The sequence below is a fragment of the Martes martes genome (genome assembly GCF_963455335.1).
Source record: "Martes martes genome assembly, chromosome: 7".
NCBI lineage: Eukaryota > Metazoa > Chordata > Mammalia > Carnivora > Mustelidae > Martes > Martes martes.
Genome location: NC_137894.1, coordinates 67,263,915 through 67,283,773, shown reverse-complemented (window position 1 = coordinate 67,283,773; position 19,859 = coordinate 67,263,915). Strand labels below are relative to the sequence as shown.

The window sequence follows — 19,859 nt, the reverse complement described above, 5'->3', positions numbered from 1 at the left end:
AAAACAGAGGCTCAGAGATAGGAAGTAAGTTGCCTCAAGCCACACAGCTTCTAGTGGTGAAGCCCAGACAAGAACTCCCAGTTCTGTGTACAGCACGCTTATGTACCTCTGTCTTGCTTCACTTCTCCTCACTCCCTGAACTAAACGTTCTCTGCCAAATATCTCTGTTGAGGAAAATATTGTGTGGGTGCTTTTGTTTAAGAAGCCCAGAACAAAACCTTTTTTTTTTCTAATAGAAAAATTGCCTTTCAAAAGCAACAAGAAGGAAAAAGTGAGGCAGAGTGGTAAGGAGCCCCAAATGCCTAGCTTTATCCATGTTTCCCCTTTTTGTTGAAGGTGGTCCCTCCACATGGTGACATGTTGTGGGACCAGGACTTTACGACATGCATGGACTGACGTCTGTGAATTCCTCTTCCACAGCTTTTGGGGAGCACTTCCCTATTATGGGTTCTCCCCTTACTTCCATTTTCCTGTTACTCCAAAGCCAATACCATGTTATTGATTGGTTGAACCAACCCTGTTTCCCAGTATGACAGTCCCATGACCTAAATCTAAATCTAAATCTAAATCTTCACACAGCCCGGGAGGCGAGGACATTCTACACTTCACTCCCCAGCTGCAGGGATATGAGGTCCCTGGGGTTTCTTCCTCTCTCCTAAAAGATACAAGCTTCAGATCTCGGTGAGTCGGGGGGCAGTGGAGGCGGAATGAGAGAGGTCTGGTCAGATTTGTGCAAAAGAATCAAGAAGAGCGTTACCAAAAGACGCAGGCCTTAGTGCAGCCCACAAATAGCCATTACAGGAAAAGATTCCATCTGAAATAGCAGAGTTTAGGGAGGGGGTATTTGGAAAAGTCAGGAGCCTTCTGAGAACTGGATTTTCGATTGAGAACAATGACTGAAATCATATGAAACTTGTCGATATCATAGCAGTGACGACAAGCAAGTATACATTTGTAACCGTAAACTCAGATGTTTACGGTTATTAAATGTCATTAAATGACATTTAGAAATGTCATTACAAATATATTTTAAAAATCACATGAAATCTGACACCAAGCCCTTTCTTGCTTGGCTGGCAATATTTCAGTTTTGGTCATTATTCATCCTCCAACCTCTAATCATAATCACATAGTGAACCGGGAGGCTTATTTTGCACCCCTGAATAAGGAAAGGCCTCTGACCTTCAGTTCATTGTATAGAATGTTGATAGTCCCCTAAAGACAGGAGGCGCTCCTATGACTAGACCTTCATTTGCGCACTAGAATCCTTCCCCGTACTGAGAGCCCCTTGCTGAGAATCCAGCCCCTCTAAATCCCCCTCCAGCCATTCCCCTTGCGAAGACTTGCCACTTCCCCAGGGCTTGGCCAGAATGCAGTTTGAGGGTCTGGAATGCTGAGAGACTCACAGGTATCAACTGCCCATCCTCCTCCCGTCACTGACCCTGCAGGATAGGGAGGACAGAGGGCTTAAGCAAGTTAATGGGAAACCCAGAAGCAGCCAGCAACCAGAGGGGGCACTGATTGAGGGAGGGCACAACAGAGGGACATGAAGGAAAGTACGCAGCCCACCTACAGAGGCTGAGCAAAGATGGAATGAAGTTTAAAGAGTTGCCCCCATTTTCAGGGTCAGACACTGGCAGTCAAGGGTTCTGGTGGAAAATGAAGCTGAAATTTCTTGGGAGGAGTTGGAAATGACACCGCCTGTGGGAGGTTGAGGGTATTGAGAGATGGAGGCAGGGGGAGGGCGGAGAGAGAAAGAGAGTGGAGAAAGAAGGCATAGTACAGGCAGTGTCCTACCCAGAAAAGAATCTGGAGCACAGAGGTCATAAAAGCAACAGTGTAATGTCATGTTTTATTTGGTCAAATTAGAAGAAAGGGGTTTTGTTTTTGTTTTTGTTTTTTTGTTTTGTTGCCAATGTTTAAAAATTCCATATAAAATTCTGGATTTCTGGCTTCTCAGTAGAGCCAACGGCCTTGGACAGGTCATTCCACATGCCAGCGATGACCAGAGCTGGCCAGTAAGGCACAGGCCCACCCAGTTTCACTCACTTATATCACCTGTCTACCCCCAAAGGCAACTGGATTTACATACCCACCTGTGGCATCAGAATGGGAAGGTGACCAGCGCCCTTTGTCTTTCATTTTCTAATGTGGAATATCTGGGAAAGAAGCTGAGAATGTCTTATTCTTGGGCAGCACACCAGGACTTCTTTATGTAATGGGACAGAGTCTGGGGGCTGAGCGAGCCCATGAGAGACACGTCGCCTTACCAGCTCAGAGAGCTTCTGCCCATTCTAGCCAAGTTGCGGAGTTTTGTTTTGTTTTTGTTGTTTTTAAAAGATTTTATTTATTTATTTGGCAGAGAGAGAGAGAGAGAGAGCAGACAAGTAAGCAGAGCAGCAGGCAGAGGGAGAGAGAGAGAGAGAAGCAGGCTCTCGGCTGAGCAGGGAGTCCCATATGGGATTTGATCCCAGGACACTGGGAACGACCGGAGCCAAAAGCAGCCACTTAATCAACTGAGCCACCCAGAGGCCCCAAGTTGCAGAGTTTTAAAAGATAATGGAGCTCCAGGATGGGCACAGACCATCCCTATTTTGTGAAGACATGGATCAAATTTTGTTTGTAGTCAGTTCTTTGAGACAACGAATTTTTCCAGAGAAACAGTGTTAAAAATTGATAAGCTTTTTACTGTAGTGAGAGAGAGGATTAAATGGAAATAAATAAATATATATATATAAAATATTAAATGGATTAAATGAAAAAAATATATATATATATTTATATAGTAGGTCCCAGGTAGATGGAGGAAAACACACTTTCAAAGGGCCAAGAGTGCTTTTGGGCAAAAATACATTGAAATAGGCTAAATTTGACTCCACAGTTTCACTGTGTACCCTTGGCATCCTCGCTCCTGGCCAGCAGTGCTGCCCTGGCAGACCTTCCTTCCCTGATCCTTCCCTGTGGTGCTCCTCAGGGCAGGCCTGCCCACCTCTCTCAGTTGCCTGCACCCCCCCCCCCACTGACCGCCCCGTCGTTGTTGGTTTCCCTCCCCCCTCAGCGCAGCAGAGTGAAAGCTTGCATTTTGGAAAGAAGTCTCTTTACTTCATTCATTCTTTTTCTTTTTTTTTTTTTTAAGATTTTATTGATTTATTTGACAGAGAGAGATCACAAGTAGGCAGAGAGGCAGGCAGAGAGAGAGAGGGGGAAGCAGGCTCCCCACTGAGCAGAGAGCCCAATGTGGGCCTTGATCCCAGGACCCTGGGATCATGACCTGAGCTGAAGGTAGAGGCTTAACCCACTGAGCCACCCAGGTGCCGTCATTCACTCTTTATTGTAGTGTTTCTCAAAATTTCCTGAGGGCCACTGATCGCAGTGAAAAACGTTTGTCAAAAATGCAGACTCACAAGGCCCTCCTAAAGTTTCTTCGTCAGAATCTCTGAGGCTGGGGCCCAGAAACCTGCGTTTCTGACACTCACTGTGTGATTCTGAAGCGTACAAAGCTCAAAAATCTCTGCCGAGTCCATTTGGTGCAGTGGTTTTCAACAGCGGATGATTGTGCCACTCAGGGGACATGTGGCGATGCCTGGAGACATTTTTAGTGACCATAACTGGTGAAGCAGTGGAGGCTACTGGGTTGAGTGGCTAGAGGCTGGGATGCACTTACCCATGCTACAGGGCATAGGACAGTCCCCACAACAAAGGATTCTCAGGCCCTGCTGGCCGGTGGGACAGAGGCTGAGCAACTCTGAGGCAGTGGAGGGAAGAGTGTCACCCTGGGATGTACATTCGGAGGTGATGGTGGATGGAAGCATGAACAGTTGATTGGTAATTTGGCTTTTGAAAACTCTAACCTAAGCTGTTTCTAATTGTCTCAAGTTTTCTTCTTTCTCCTCTTTAATTCCATAAATTCTTTTAAAATTATAGTTCACTTCCTCACCCCCCAGCCACACAATATTCCAGTGGCTTCCAACATCAGGATCTCAAGGGGTGGAACTGAGATCAGCCATGGATCAGGTCTGTCCAAAGTCACAGCACGCCGACCCGGATTCAGGTGCACTCTGAGCTAAATGGCACTTACAGGCTAGCTTGGTATCCTAACCATGGTCTCCTACCATTACTGGTACCTTCATTTCCATAGGGAAGGGCATTAACAGTTTTAGCAAGTAACTTACCAGTAAGTTTTAAGAACAGGACCTATCTTGGGGTTGGAAATTTCCTTTAGTTGGAGGCAAAGAAGTGCCAGAAAGCAAACAACTTGAGGAAAAAGACCATGTGCTATAAGGACAACCCCAGAAATTGGATTTTTTTCCCTCAATGTCATCAGATGATCATTTATATGAATCATTCATTAGGAAATGGTGAAATATATAATTCAAACATAGTATTTTTCTTAGCCTAGTGCCAACTTCAGGTCCTTGAAAGGCACTGCCCCTCCCTCTCCTCTCCTCTCAGTTCCTCTGTCTTCTGGACTTGGGTTCAGACTGATACATTGACTGCAAAGTTCTGTTTCATAGGGAGTTAAGCTACCCAAGGTCACAAGGCTCTTCAGCATAGAGCAAGGACAAAAACTTAAGTCTCTCAACTCCCAGGAGGGTTCTTTTTTCACTAGTGAATAAGATATAATTTTCGCTGGTGAATAAGATATAATTCTTGCATGAGGAGGTTACAGTATGAAAAGGGAGCAAAGACATCCACACAAATTACTGTAACATAAGGCAATGCATTGTAAATGACACCAGAGTGGTCCAAGCAAAGTATGTGGGATATCATGGAGGAAAGGTCACTTCTTCCTTTTGAGATGATTAGGGAAGTTTTCATGAGGGAAGAGTCATTTTAATTGAGTCTTGAGAAATGGGTAGAGTTTCCATAAGCAGAAATATAGGAAGAACATTCTAGGCAAAGAGAATGACAAGAGTGAAGGCACAGAGGTAGGAAAGTAGAGGATGTACTTGAGGAATGGTGAGTGATTTGACTGAGTTGGACAGTGCATGAGCTATATGTAGGAGATCAGCAGAAAATAAGTCAGACTGAGGCTATAACAAACTCGTATAGTATCTGAAAAGTTGGGTTTTCCAACAGAAAACCATCAAATATAGTAGCCTATGGACAAACTGAGAACTTTGACAAACTCGGAGCTGTGTTTTACAGAGATCATGGGCTACAGTGTTCAGAGAGGATCCAAGAGGAGGGAGACTGGGCAAAGTGAGGCCTGGTGAGAAGCAATGTAGAAGCAAAAGCAGTGGTAGGAGGAATGAGGGCAGATTTGAGGCTCTTTGGGGAGGAAAGGGAGAGACAGAAAGCGTTTGGGGGTGAAAGGTGAGTTTCCATTCTGCATGTCATGCATTCAAGGGAACGTCAAAGCATCCAGGTGGAAATCTCCAGCAGAAAATAGAATAGTTAGGACTGAGGAGAAGCTATATCTGTTGCTGTTGTCATCTAGGCCCAGGGAATGGACAAGGCTACCAAAGGGAGCAGGCAGAGTGCAGAGGAGAGGGCTTTGGCATGCGACCATTTAGGTACTCTGTGGAGAGGGGAGAAAAGGCACTGGAGACAGAACTAGCTGAGTGAGGGGCAGGATGGAGAGAAGACAGAGTCATCGGGGAGGAGGGGAGAGTTTTGAGAAGGATGTTGGACAAAACAGCAGCAAAATCTGGGAAGTATTCAAGGAAAATGAGACCTGCAAAAGCCACAGGATTGGCCTCTTATTTTCTTACTCCCATCTCCACTAAGATTTTCAGTTGAGCTCTTGCAGACCACACTTGTCACTGGATAGACCGTATCTACACTCTCTCCTCTTGCCCTCTCCTTGAATGGTATCTTCCAGATATCCGAGCCAGAAGTCCAAAGCATGTCTATGTCACTTGCCATCACACTCCACACAGTCTTTAGTTATCAAGCCCTGACAATCCCACCCTTATGACGTTTCTCCTACACATCCATTTCCCCCCATCCCCACTGCAATTTCTAAGGTGAGGGTGAGAGTAGGCAGCATTTTCAAACTTACTGACCAGCTTCTTACTGGTCTACTCTTTACTATTTTGTGAAATGCACTTTGCAAAGCACTGCCATTGAAGCTTCTGGTTGAAACTAGGAGATGGATGGATGATCCTAATACAAGGTGGAAAATGATATATACCTATAGAAAATTGTATGATGCAATGGTGTCATGAGCTCTAGGAGGTGGAAGAGGATTCTAGCTGGGTGCTCAGGGAAGGTTTCCAGGGGAGAGGGCATTTCAGATGGTCGCTACAGATTAAATAGAAGTTTAACCACAAGGAATATTTAATAATAAGGGGTATTTCAGGTGGAGGGGGCATAGGTAAGGAAATGGAGGTAGATACAAGGAAGAGCACTGATTTTAGTTTGGTTAGAGTAGTGGTTGCTTGGAAAAGATTGGTGGATAATATTAAGACTTGAGCCAGCTTATAACAGTCCTTTAATATCAGACTGAGGAGTCTGAGCAGAGGCATGGGGATCTCTTTGTGTTAGGGAAGGAGTGCCTGGAAGTGGGGAAGCCCTTTCGAAGGCTATTACAGCAATAGTTAAGGGGAGAAGTGTCTATATGAGGGTCTTGACGGGGGAGTGAAGTAAAGAAACACTGGTGGCAATATCACAGAAGAAAAATTTGATGATGCTGGCAAAGGAGGGCAGAATGCAATGCAACCCGCCTGAGGTTTTGAGGTAGAAGGCCTGGGGTGGGTCAGTGAAAGGCACAGAGGACTCCCGGAGGAGAAGTGGTTTTGAGAGGGAGGGTAAGAGGTTCAGTATCCGACACATTGAATTTGAAGTCACAGAAAATCATCTAGACGAGAAGGCGGTGTCCAGCAGGACTGCAGAGTGGTCAAGCCAAGCAATTAGCCATCCTTATCTGACAAGCATCCCATTAAGGCAGAGAGATTTCAGGTGATTTTCATGAGTGGAAGAATGGAGTGTTTCTTAATATTACATAGTAGAAGGCCTCTTCTCTGACAGAAATCTTTCACATATACTTTTAATGTTTTGGTTAAACATACATAAATATCCATTTGTGTTGTAGGGTCAAGGCCTTTTCTTGGAGTCTGCTAGATATGATGATCAGTACCCCTTTCCTTGTTCTTGTATAAATTCTATCATTCCTCACTTATATTCCTATCATGTCTTCAAAGGGATACAAGCTGTTAGGGAGCTCTTCAAAGTAAGCTGAGTGCAGGACGTTTCATTTCTAAAATCTTTCAGGTTTGTTTTATCCACATGTAGTTTAGATCCTTTTTTTAAAAAAGATTTTATTTATTTATTTGACAGACAGAGATCACAAGTAGGCAGAGAGGCAGGCAGAGAGAGAGGGAAGCAGAGAGAGAGGGAAGCAGGCTTCCTGCTGAGCAGAAAGCCCGATGTGGGGCTCGATCCCAGGACCCTGGGATCATGACCTGAGCTGAAGGCAGAGGCTTTAACCCACTGAGCCACCCAGGCGCTCCTAGATCTATTTTTTTAAAAAGCAACTTGCCTTCATAATGTCTCTCTAAAACTTCTAATTTTCAGAGAAATAACTACATTAAAAAAATAACCCTAAACTCATTTTTTTTCAGTTTGCTTACTATCTACTTAGATCATGTGACTTAAACAACAGTTACAACCGCCATATACAGGTACAGCACCAACACACCTGGGTTCTTAGTAAGTCTACATTCCGAACGATGGCAGCAGAAGGTTAGGCATCTCTCCTGGCTGGGGCAGTCCTGTTGAGTGGCAACCAGTTAGCAGAGTTTCATTGTTGTATTGTGTGCTAATAGCTCAACAACTTGGTTTGCTGCTCTGTCTCAGGATACATTTCCAATTTTTGTCATCACAATGAGCATGTTGTAGATTCCAATTTTCCTTTTCCTACTAAACTTGACAACAACATCTTGCCCTTGAAGAGCAGACAGTATTTAATGAATACTCTTGTACTTACTCTCCTAGTGGTTTCTATTCAGGGAAAATGATAGATAGAGGGTGTCCCAAGGCAAACGAGAAAATAAAAAAAAAAAGAACACAGCAAGGAATGCAGCAGGTATCCTGACTGCCCCAGCAGAATCCTCTCCAAGACCCTGTTTTCAGATGAAATTGAATCAGCAACTAGAAGACTATCTCTGGGGATGAAGGTTTAGATTTAGAAACTCATCTGTGTCCTAAGACTTTCTCTTTTTATAAAGAAAACCAAAACATGTGAGGTTTGAGTTCCCCACACTGGGGTCAACATTATCTTCTGGATTATAACTCAGTGAAGACCCTCTGTTTTTGTTTCTCTTAATAACGATCTGCATTTTGTAGGGTGCCCTTTACATCTCCATAGCATTTTGTAAACTTAAACAAAGACAATGAAGTTTGTCACAAGGGCAGATGTAATTTGTTCTCAGTAGCTTTTGTTTGTTGTTTGGAAAATATACATATCTTTCCCGGGTGGGATAACATTAACCATGGGAAATATGCTCCAGCAAAAAATGGGGCTCTACTCACCAGAATGGCTATGGCTTAACTCCTACTTACCCAGCACTACTAGGGATGTGAAGGCTCCACGATCCTGGTGAAGGACACTGTTCTTTCACTTGTTTGTTTGTTTGTTTGTTTTTTAACTACAATAAGGGAGAAAGTCATGAAAGCTAACTTTTCTGAAACTTTTTACTTAATCTAATCATTCTTGGTTGTATTTTCTGAAATGTCAAAGTAATACATACTTAATTTGGTAAAAATCAAAACAGTGAAGATAGAAGGTGAAGGTCCCTTTTCTAGGGTAATTACCACTCTTGACGGTTTGTTTTGTTGGAGTCTTTCCGAATGCCTCCTAAGCACTGCATATTTATATATACACATGCACATACTTGTGTATGAGGAATATTATAGCACACATACTGTCCTGCAATGTTCTTCCCCCTCTTGGACGGGTAGATGGGGGCCCCCTCATGGGTCACTACATGCTGACGCCCCAGGAGCAGCACAGTGTCCCAGAGAAAGGGCCAAACTTGTGGCCACTTCTCTAATGAGAGACAGTTCTCCGACTTCCTGACCTTGGGAGGAGACCTTCGTCTTCCTCGTGCTGTCCCAGCGTGCTCTCTTCTGTTCCTCAGCTGCTTCCTCACCTGTATGAAGCTGGAGATAGGGGCTCTCAGTACGAGGGGATCCTGGTCCTCAGTTTAGGAGAACACTCTTCTACTTATTATGTAGCTGGAGATGCTGGGATCCATCAAGATAGACCATTTCCCTCCCAGAAGTAAGAGAGTCTTAAGTCAGATTAGCCACCGTGCAACAACGCTCGCCCCCCTCCCCCAGTATGTGGGTGCATATCTGTACATGTAAGCGTGTGTGTTGTTTTAGAAAACAAAGCCTATAGTTTTGTCTGATGTATTTCTCTGACAGAATAATACTGGAATTAAATAAATTATTTTACTGGCATTCTAGTGTACAGACTAGCTTATTTCGGGTCAGAAGGGATGGTATCCTTTTAGGATCTTGATGTCTTGTTCACCCTTCGACTTCCACTCAACTTCTAGAAGTCAAACTAGTTGTGTGTGATATCCCTTGAGCAGAAGAGAGAAGGTGCTGTCTGTGAAGGAGTATTCCTGGACAGACAGGGTCCACTGTCTTCTGCCTGCAAACATAAGGGGTTTTGCCAGAGAGCATGAGACCTGGTGCCTCAGCCAGGAGTCTGCCAGGGATGGGGAGGGAGGAGAACTCTGAGCAGAGGCTCATCCATTTTTGTGTTGGTTTTCTTTTGTTTTCTGAAATGATGTTTAAAGAGACTTATTCTGGCTAAATGAAGACATACTTGGAAAGAGTTTTTGATTTGAAAAGAAAATATCTTGGAAGTCCTGAAAGTTTGGAGTAAATGTCTGAAACTTTCAAGAATACCTCTAACTGCATCCCCTACCCTCAACTCCCTAGCATTTACATTGTGGATAGACAGCCCATGGGAGCCAACACATGGCTGTCTACATAATGCTGGACTCTCAGGCCCCATCTAAGTTATTTCAAGTATCTCTTCTTAATCCCTTTAAATACAGAGAGAGAGACGAGTTTTTAAAAGAAAAAAAATATGTTAACCCATCTGGAGTAGCTATAAGCTGTTCCCTGAAAAACAAAGAAACCTTTATTCAACACCAGATCTTTCATTCTTTATCTTTTATGACAAGTTGCAAAATTCTGGTGAGATAAAGGCCCAGACTGCAAGCACCTTATTCTTGTGCCTGGTCCAGTGGTAGGAAGGACTTGTGGAGGGAATGGGCAGAACATACACAGAGAGCAAGACAGATGACTGGGAGGGGAGGAGGGAACCATGAGCCAACCCAACGTGGAGCAAACGAAAGGGATTCTGGCCCAGGATGTGTGGCAAGCTTCCAAATCTCCCTTTATAACATGTAAGAATCAGATTTCCTGAAGAGGCTATTACCTGGGGCACCTGGGTGGCTCAGTGGGTTAAGCTTCTGCCTTCAGCTCGGGTCATGGTCTCGGGGTTCTGGGATGGAGCCCCGCATCGGGCTCTCTGCTCAGCAGGGAACCTGCTTCCCCCCTCTCTCTCTGCCTGCCTCTCTGCCTACTTGTGATCTCTGTCAAATAAATAAATAAAATCGTAAAAAAAAAAAAAAGAGGCTATTACCTGCGAAAAGAAGGAGGAAAAGGGGATGGGGGAGGGGAGGGAATGGAAGGAGAAGGAAGATGAAGGATAAGTTAGGTTGTGGGTGTGGCTGTGGGAGGTCCTTGGGTCTTGGCAGGGTGTGAGTATCCATCCCAGAGGCCTCCAGGAAGCATCATATGTGTACTCACGGGCCATATTTTTATTAGGATTATACCCTACTGACTTCTAGATAGGTTTTGAGGTGGCTCACCTGCTAGTGAGTTAATGCTTCCTACACATACTGAACAACTCTGTGGGAGTGAAAGGACAGAAAGTCTGTGAGTCATCACCCAACTGTTCAAGTGAGTTAAGAGGGGGGCTGTTTCTCCTGAATGAGATGCCCACAGACACTGTCAACACCCGCCGGTAGGAATCCTGATACAGTCAACTCATTTAGTTAACATCACCAGGAAATCATTGAATTTTTCAGATAACTGAAGCTTCTCCCTTTAGAAATCAGTCTTCTAAAACTTAAAATACTTTACATGGAAACCTCTGCATAATGAAGATTATATGCTCCTTTTCTTCAGAGATGGTTGATGACTGAATGTAAAAAAATTTGGAGGGGGGAGGGAAAGGCCAGATTTTTTTCTTCAGATCTATGGTTTATTTTTTATAACAGTTTTATTGTATTTGTATACTATAAAATTCACACTTTAAGTGTACAATTCGGGGTTTTTTGGGGGGGGCGGTTAGTATATTCACAGAATTGTTCAACCATAACCACAATGAGGTTTTATTTTATTATTATTTATCTTTTTGAGAGAGAGAGTATGTGCTGGCGGCGGAGGGCCAGAGCAAGATAGAGAATCCCAAGCAGGCTCCATGCCCAGCAAGAAGCCCAACATGGGTCTCGATCTCACGACTCTGAGATCATGACCTGAACTGAAATTAAGAGTCAGCCGCTTAACTGACTGAGCCACGTGGGTGCTGCACCACGATCAGGTTTTAGAATATGTTTATCACTCCAAAAAGAAGCCAGGTACCTGTAAGTTCGCGCAGCCCCCGGCAGCCATGAATCTACTTTCTGTCTCTCTAGATTTGCCTATTTGGGGTATTTCATATAATGGAATCACATAATAGGTGGTCTTTTGTGTCTGGTGTCTCTCACTTAGCAAAATATTTTCCAAATTCACCCATGTTGCAGCACGTATCAATACTGCATTCCTTTTTATGGCTGAACATACCACATTTTGTTGTTGCATTCACCAGCTGATAGATATTTGAGTTGTTCCCACTTAACAGTTATTATGAATAATGCTGCAAGGAGCATTCATGCATAAATGTTTGTGTGGACATGTGTTTACAACCTTCTTTGGTCTATAACCGTGAGTGAATACAGGTTGGAATGGAACTTCCTTTTTCTTCTGGTGGAAATGGAATCTTCATTCAAACCATCACAATGCTATCATTTCTTGGCTTTTTGCGTAACATGAGGTGTAGCAGTCATGGTGCTGTAATGAGACCCAAGATATACCAGCAAGAGCTAGTAACTGTGATGGGCTACTTGCCTCTGCACTCTGAGTCCCCTAATCTTTACGCTTTCTGAATTTATGTGTCTATATTTCTACAATTTTTCAGATTCCTTGTGTTCAGGGAGCTGTGCCTGTTTGCTCTTGGTAGTAAGCCTGTCTTTGAGAGAATCCAACATTTCAGTTTGAGATTCTGGCCTCCTGAGAGGACAACCTGTTAACACTGTATCTAAATCAAGAGTAAATTGGCTCTAAATGATGGACTGAGATGCTCTCCTTAAGAGAAAAACATGGACAGAAGCTTTAGGGTTTGGCTTAATTTTAAGATATGTCTTCATTTGGGGTATCTGGATGGCTCAGTTGGTTAAACATCCGACTCTTGATTTCAACTCAGGTTGTGATCTCAGGGTCGTGAGTTCAAGCCCCACATTGGGTTCCTCACTGGGCAGGAAGTCTGCTTAAGATTCTCCCTCTCCCTCTGCCTCTCTCCCACCCCTGCTTGCTCAACCATGTGCTCTCTCTCTCTCTCTCTCTATTTCTCAAAAAAAAAAAAAAAATCTCTTCAGTCACTTGCTTCTGTATTTTTACCCATGTTTAGGACACTTGAAGTTGTCAAGTAGAACACTTCTTTTTAAGGTATTAATCTATTAAGCTACATTCAGATAATAGGGATTAAAATGTTACTTTTCCTAATATATGGGAAAATCTGCTTACGAGCTACTGAACTGATTCTAGTCTAAAACCTGTTCTTAGAGCTCTCGCTTGGTAGGAAGGGAGCCACAGAAGAACCCTGACTCCTTGAATGCCATCTTAAAAAGACCTCTGTGTCTTAGGATTAGGTTGTCACGAAGGCTCAAATGATGAGGGTGTAAACAAGACAGAGGTTTTCTTTCTCACTCATGTAAAAATGTCCATAGGTAGGTAGGCCAAGGCCACATCATGGTCCCACAGTGATCACCCAGGCTCCTTCCATCTTTCGGTTTGGCCATCCTTAACACATACCTTCAGTCCTCAGGCTCACTCAAGACTGTGACACAAAGATGGGAGCCCCCCCACCCCCATTATGTGCATTTTCCAGATGGCAGGAAGAAGGAAGGACAAAGACAAAAATGGGGCACCTCCCAGCTGAGTGAGCCTCTTTAAAGGAGCTTTCCTTGAAGTCCTACCTGATGACGTCCTCTTAAATCTCCTTGGTCTTCTGGCTTCAAGGAAAGCTCGGAAATGGTGGTTTTGAAGCTGGGCACATAGGGGGTCCTGTTGGCAGGGAAGAAAGGAGGAAAGGAAAAAGGAGGAGGGGATGTAGGTAGGCAACCCAGAGTCTCTACCCTGGCCTCCTAGGAGCTTGTGTTTTAAGATGGACGAGACAGAGGTGGGTCACCAAACAGTGTTAAACACACAGAACTGTGCCGAGCTTTACGGCAGCCCATCCCTGGAACACTTCAAAGTTTGTAGGCTCGGACTGTTGAAAAGGAGGGTTGTTGGTAATGATGGAATGTCCCTCTCAGCTCTTCAGTGGGAGCATCAGAGAACTTTCCAGAGGATACAGGATTTAGAAGAACATTAAAGGAAATGGTGCTATCAACAGAGGCCCTCTTCAGGTTCTGTGGGAATGGCTGACCCAGACCCATCTGTGTGATGTCACCTATTCTTCTTGGTTCCCATTTATATATATATGGTCAGGGGTATTTAAGGTAATGGTTGGAAGTTTGAAATGTAGTCAGTGGCTAGGGAAGGAAAGAAACTTCCTGATTTCCATGAGAATCTCAAACCTGAGCTAGACTCTTCATTATTAGCTATAACCACCTGACTCTCCCTGCCCCTAGGTTTTTGATTACTAAATCGAACAATATATTCTAGAAAGTCATTACCCTTTTTTTTAAAAAGATTTTAATTTTAAGCAATCTCCATACCAAATATGGGACTCAAACTCACAACCCTGAGATCAAGATTGCATGCTTTCACAGGCACATTGTAGAAAGTCATTATTTAATGTAATAACCAATAGTATATAGGCAATCTACCCCATGCAAATGGACTTTTTTAAAAAAGATTTATTTATTTATTTATTTGACAGAGAGAGAGATCACAAGTAGGCAGATAGGCAGACAAAGAGAGAGAGAGAGAGGGAAGCAGGCTCCCCGCCGAGCAGAGAGCCCGATGCGGGACTCGATCCCAGGACCCTGAGATCATGACCTGAGCCAAAGGCAGCGGCTTAACCCACTGAGCCACCCAGGTGCCCCGCAAATGGACTTTAAAAGAAAATAGGATCTTCCTTGCACTCTTTTCTTTCTATTCAGCTAAAAACACTGAGATTAAAAAAAAAATGATTACAAGCTATAAAACCAGCAAATTGAATCCGAAATTCTATTTGAGTTGCTCTCTGAAGTTGTTACTTTTCTAAAGGCATTATTTGAGTTTGATTGAAAAATCTATGTTAGAATTTGTTGGGAACTTGACGTCTATGATAGAGCGAACAGGTTTGCAAATTTCTATACTTGTTTTGAGTTTTGTGATGTTGCATGACCTTGTTCAAATTTTTAAAATGCTTTGAAATTTAGAGGATTGAGGCAAAGAGTTTTTTCCAGTGCAAAGGTTTTGTGAGTCTAGGGTTTTGTTTTTATAAGAATATTGACTTAGCAGGTCACCCCCTTCTAGCTCTGATCACAATGCCCCTGAGATTTAATTCTGAAGCAGGCTACAGTTTCTAAAATCATAGGCTTGTGCAGCTGTCCATCCTAACAGCATTTGCACTTACCACCCTTGGGCTCAGTCCTGATGGTTTATAAGAATATTTAAGAATCCCCAAATGGTATCCAGACTTATGAAAAGGGCAAATGCTTCTTCCAACTTTGAAAGCTATATGACTCGGGCACTTGGGACAAGCTCTTATTATAAGAGCTTATTTGAATCAGAACTTACACATTTCGCGGAGAGTCTCTACTTCTGTTTCCCCGGGCTCTGTGACCCTGCGTCCTCTTCCCCTGTCCTGTTATCGTCAACCTTTCTATCCTATGAGCACGTGTGCAAGCCTGTTCCATTTTTAAAACAACTTCCTCTTATTAGTTTATCTTTCCTCTTTTGTTAAAATGTAAAGTTCTCAAAGCAAAAATAAAAACAAAAGCACCATGCTTTCTGGTTAACTTCCTCACCTCTACATCACACTCGAAATCCCCTGCTCTCTGCCCTCTTCTTCTCCCCTCTACTGATACTGCTCCACTGAAGCCAACGATGAAAGCCAACAGTTGCCAAATTCCAGTGGACATTTTCCAGCCCCTTAGCCTCTTGGTCATTTTCACTGCCCTGAGTTCAGTAAACAGTCTCTTTCTCCAAAAAAATCTGTGTGCTCTTGACTTCCACCGTATCATACTCATCTGGTTCTCCTTGTGTGTTTCCAACTTGTGTTTTGGATCTTTCATGGACTCTACCCTGCCTGCCCTTTAAATGCTGAGTGACATCAAATAGGGCACTATTTGTGAAAAGTAAGAAAGTTTGAATGGGTAATCTCCATGAAAAGTAAGAAGGGTTTGAATGGGTAATCTCTAAATTCCCTCAAACTCTTAATATCCTTCTAGTCATATTATCAGGGGTCAGGATTCACTGGCTTGAGCTACAGAAAACTCTTGTGTTTCAAGCAGAAAGAAGTGTAATGAGAGATGATTAACATTTGGGCTGCAGTTCTGCAAAGGCATGTTGTTGGCGGCTGCCTCTTTTTCAGAGAAATCATAAAAGCTGAAAACCAGTATGACGTCATTCAGCAGTTTATCATCATGTGGGAGACTGACTAATGGGAGCTGTGGCTTCAGCATAACAGAACAACCGACCATTCATGGAGGACTTGAGTGCTGTGACTTGGAGGGAGGATGGTATGAATGAGGCTCTTTGGCCACCATAGCCTCCAGACATGACCACACACCGGGCATGGTTACAGTACTAGAGAGCTGGAAAGACTAAAACCACCATATATAAATGCTCCTACTGGGGACATCATGTTTGACTACGTATGACCACTGATGATAAAACTGCTGGCCTTTTCCAGTAATAATTAAAGGGTACCTATAGTTTTTAATAGTATTTTCGTTACATATGCCGCTAGCTAAAATGTCAGATTATTTGCTGAGAGTGAGATTTACTTTACAGGCAGGGTTGGGAGTAAAAGTTTAAGGATCTTTGAATTTCTAAAGGGCGTGGGTGCAGACGCTGCTGGGTGGGGGAAGGGGGATGGAAGAGAATGTTTGATGGAGCTGTTAAGTTTGTCTCTGTTGTGGTGGTACTTGCTGATGCTGTCATTTGTGAGTGTGTAGTATTCCTCCAGTAATGTTTGATTCAATTAAAAACTCTAGGTGCTGAGCACTGAAGGCTGAGACTGATTTGTGTGATGGAGGGTGTAGGGCATAATTTATTTAATATTTTTGAGGAGATTCAGAACTGACAAATAAGATCTTAAATCCCCAGAATTGTAGCATATTAAGTGATTGGGGGTTGGCAGAAGAGATCATACACACACTGTCACTATTAGATTGAAGTTCCCAACTTAATTGAACAAAGATATAAAACATAATTGGTTGGTCATCTGCTAAGTTATTCTGCGAAGGTGTTGCCTTGGCTACAGCTGTAACCAAATTAAGGCTGTAGCCAACAAGATGATGCACAGATTGGACGAGTAGAGGCAGTAGATAGAGCCCTATACCATTATTCTTGAGCACACACTCAGAGAAGCTTTGTCAGCCTCTGCTGGGCCCATCCCTCTGCTGCCTTGTATGGGATGCACAGGGCCGCTGCCCCTTGGCAACTCTGAATGGGAGCCTTGGAATACCAGATGGGTGCCCAATGGCAGGCCTGGGAATTACATTAACTTTATCTGTACAGTGATGGTGCTGGCATTTTGCCTCCACCTTTCACAGCAAAGGACATCCAGCAACACTCTCCTGGGAAGCAGATTAACTTCTGTGAGTCACTGCTTTTCCATCTCATTTATGATTCATGACCTGGGCTATATTTTTAGCTTGTATTTATTTGGGTCTGAGAAGTGGGCTGAGCGGAAGTGTTGTTTGGAAACTTATGGAAGAATGAGGAGAAATTGGGATCACACGTAAGCTTGAGTAGCCTGAAATTTGTTTATAATCATCAGACATCCTATAAACATTTGTTGAGATCCTACTATGTGTCATGTACTGTGCCAGACTCTAAAAATGCAAGTGACTGAGACCCAGCTTCTGCCTACCAAGAGCCCACTGAGTTGTGTGGGCAGACAACTAACTTGATAATAGTTGTACTAGAACCACTCCCTGTCCTCCCAGCTGTGTCTCTGGATTTTAGTCATATTGAAGTCTTTGGTATTTTTGCAGCACCCCTTCTCTTTTAAAAAAAAAATTTAATTTTATTTAAATTTAGGTAATTAACATATAGTATATTATTATTTTCAGTGGTAGAGTTCAGTGATTCATCAGTTGCATATAACACCCAGTGCTCCTTACATCACATGCCCTCCTTAACGCCCATCCCCCAGTTACCCCATCTCCCCCAACCCACCTCCCCTCCAGCAACCCTCAGTTTATTTCCTATAGTTAAGGGTCTCTTATGGTTGTCTCCATCTCTGATTTCATCCTATTTTATTTTTCTCTCCCTTCCTCTACGATCCTCTGTGCTGTTTCTTAAATTGAGTTTCTTAAAATGAGTGAAATAGTATGATAATGGTCTTTCTCTGATTGACATATTTCGCTTAGCATAATACCCTCTAGTTCCATCCACATTGTTGCAAATGGCAAGATTTCATTCTTTTTGATGGCTGAGTAATATTCCATTGCATATATATATACCACATCTTCTCTATCCATTCATCTGCTGATGGACAACTGGGCTCCTGTAGTTTGACTATTGTGAACGTTGCTGCTATAGACATTAGGTTGCAGGTGCCTCTTAGGATCACTATGTTTGTATCCTTTTGGTAAGTACCTAGTAGCAGCACCCCTTATTCTTACTCTTACCTATTGAGCATGTCATGTTTGTTGCCTGGAAATCTCTCCTCCAACCTCTTCTTAGTTGCCCTTTATGACTCACACCAGCATCCCTTCTTCTGAAATATCTTCTCTGATTCCCTGAGGCTCGGTTGGAGCCCCCTCTTACATGTTCCCATAGCACATTGTATCCCAGTGTTTATCACACTCCTATGAAGAGTAGTCTTGATTGAGGTCCCTTCGTGGTAGTGGAGATTTATTCACTAGCTCCCCAAACTAGGAGGTGGGTAGAACTCAGGGGGTTTGGGAAGAACAACACTGTCATTCTAGTACAATCATTGCCTCTTGCTGAGCCCTTCCCATGTGCCTGTCACTGTGCTCAGCACCACACATGTGTTACCACATTGGAACCTCGTAATAACTCTATGAAATGGATAACTTATTGTCCCTATTTTATAGATAAGGATGAAATGAGATGTAAAGTTATTTGCCTCAGGTTTCACAGCTAGTGTGTGCAAAGCTGAGATTCAAACATAGGCCTGCCTGGCTGTTAAAACCTGTGCTCCTAGACTCTGCCGTATTCATTCTCCACTTTTGTGGTTACTGTATCAGTCATGATAGACTAGGTCATTCTGTGAATAAGCAATCTCAGCTTTCCAGCAACTTAAACACCAAAAGTTTATTTCTTGTTTATACCACGTGTCCACAGCAGATTGGCTGGGGGGCTCTACACTGAGTTATTCTCCCTCAGGGACCTGGCCTGAGGTCTCCAATTGCAAGAGAAGGGGTATGTGAAAAACCACTCTCAAAGTGATAGTCTACCTGAATATTATTGGCCAAATCAGGCACAGCACCCAACTTCAAACGGGCAGGAGAAGTGTAATTCTACTTTGTGCTGGGAAGGCCAAAAATTGGAAATAATAATGGAACAGCCCCAATAATTCCCACATATACAAAGAAAGGAGGGGCAGGGAGTAGATGAGTGAAGACAGAATGGAAGGATAAAGTGTCCAGAGGAATGAAGGTCTTCCAGGGATTAAGAAGAACCTTGCTTTTTAAACCTTAGGTCTCCAGTTAAATGGCTGTTGGGATCAATTATTCAGTTGTTCTTCCTGTGAGCAACACCGTTAAGACTTCTCTTCCGAATGTATTAATGCTTTGACACAACCTGGGATTTCACTGGGTCCATCAGGAGAGCATAGTCAATTAGTATTACAAAAGTAGCTAATCAGAGTAAGGCCAGTATTCCAATTCTCATTTTCTTTTCTTTTCTTTTTTTTTTTTTTAAGGATTTATTTATTTATCTATTTGACAAAGAGAGATACAGCAAGAGAGGGAACATAAGCAGGACGGGTGGGAGAGGGAAAAGCAGGCTTCCTGCTGAGCAGGGAGCCCAATGTGCAGCTCTATCTCAGGACTCTGGGATCATGACCTGAGCCAAAGGCAGTCACTTAACAACTGAGCCACCCAGGTGCCCCAATTCTCACTTTCATTATGAGGAACTAGTCCCACCACCTTAGAGACTTTCTCCAAGAACAATAGAAGAGGATTCCCAGTCTCCTAAGACTGGGACCAAAAAAAAAAAAAAATATCTCTTAAAAGTTTCTTAGGAGGCCGGCACACAGTGCTAACACTTGCTCCTCCCCACAAGGGACTTGGCTTAAAGCTATTGGGTGCAGCTTTGAATCTCATAAACATTAAAATAGAATATTAGATACAGGGCCCTTAAAGAGTTTCTTTGCAAAGAGCACATTGAGGATATTTTCGTCAAGGAAAATCCACCTATGTACAGTGCAATTCCTGTTT

General features: G+C 43.2%; 1 protein-coding gene across 1 annotated transcript in view; it reads left to right on the top strand.

Moving 5' to 3' along the window:
• The window catches only part of SHC4 (SHC adaptor protein 4), a 133,823-nt gene that overhangs the window by 7,500 nt on the left and 106,464 nt on the right, over positions 1–19,859 (top strand). The window lies entirely within an intron of this gene.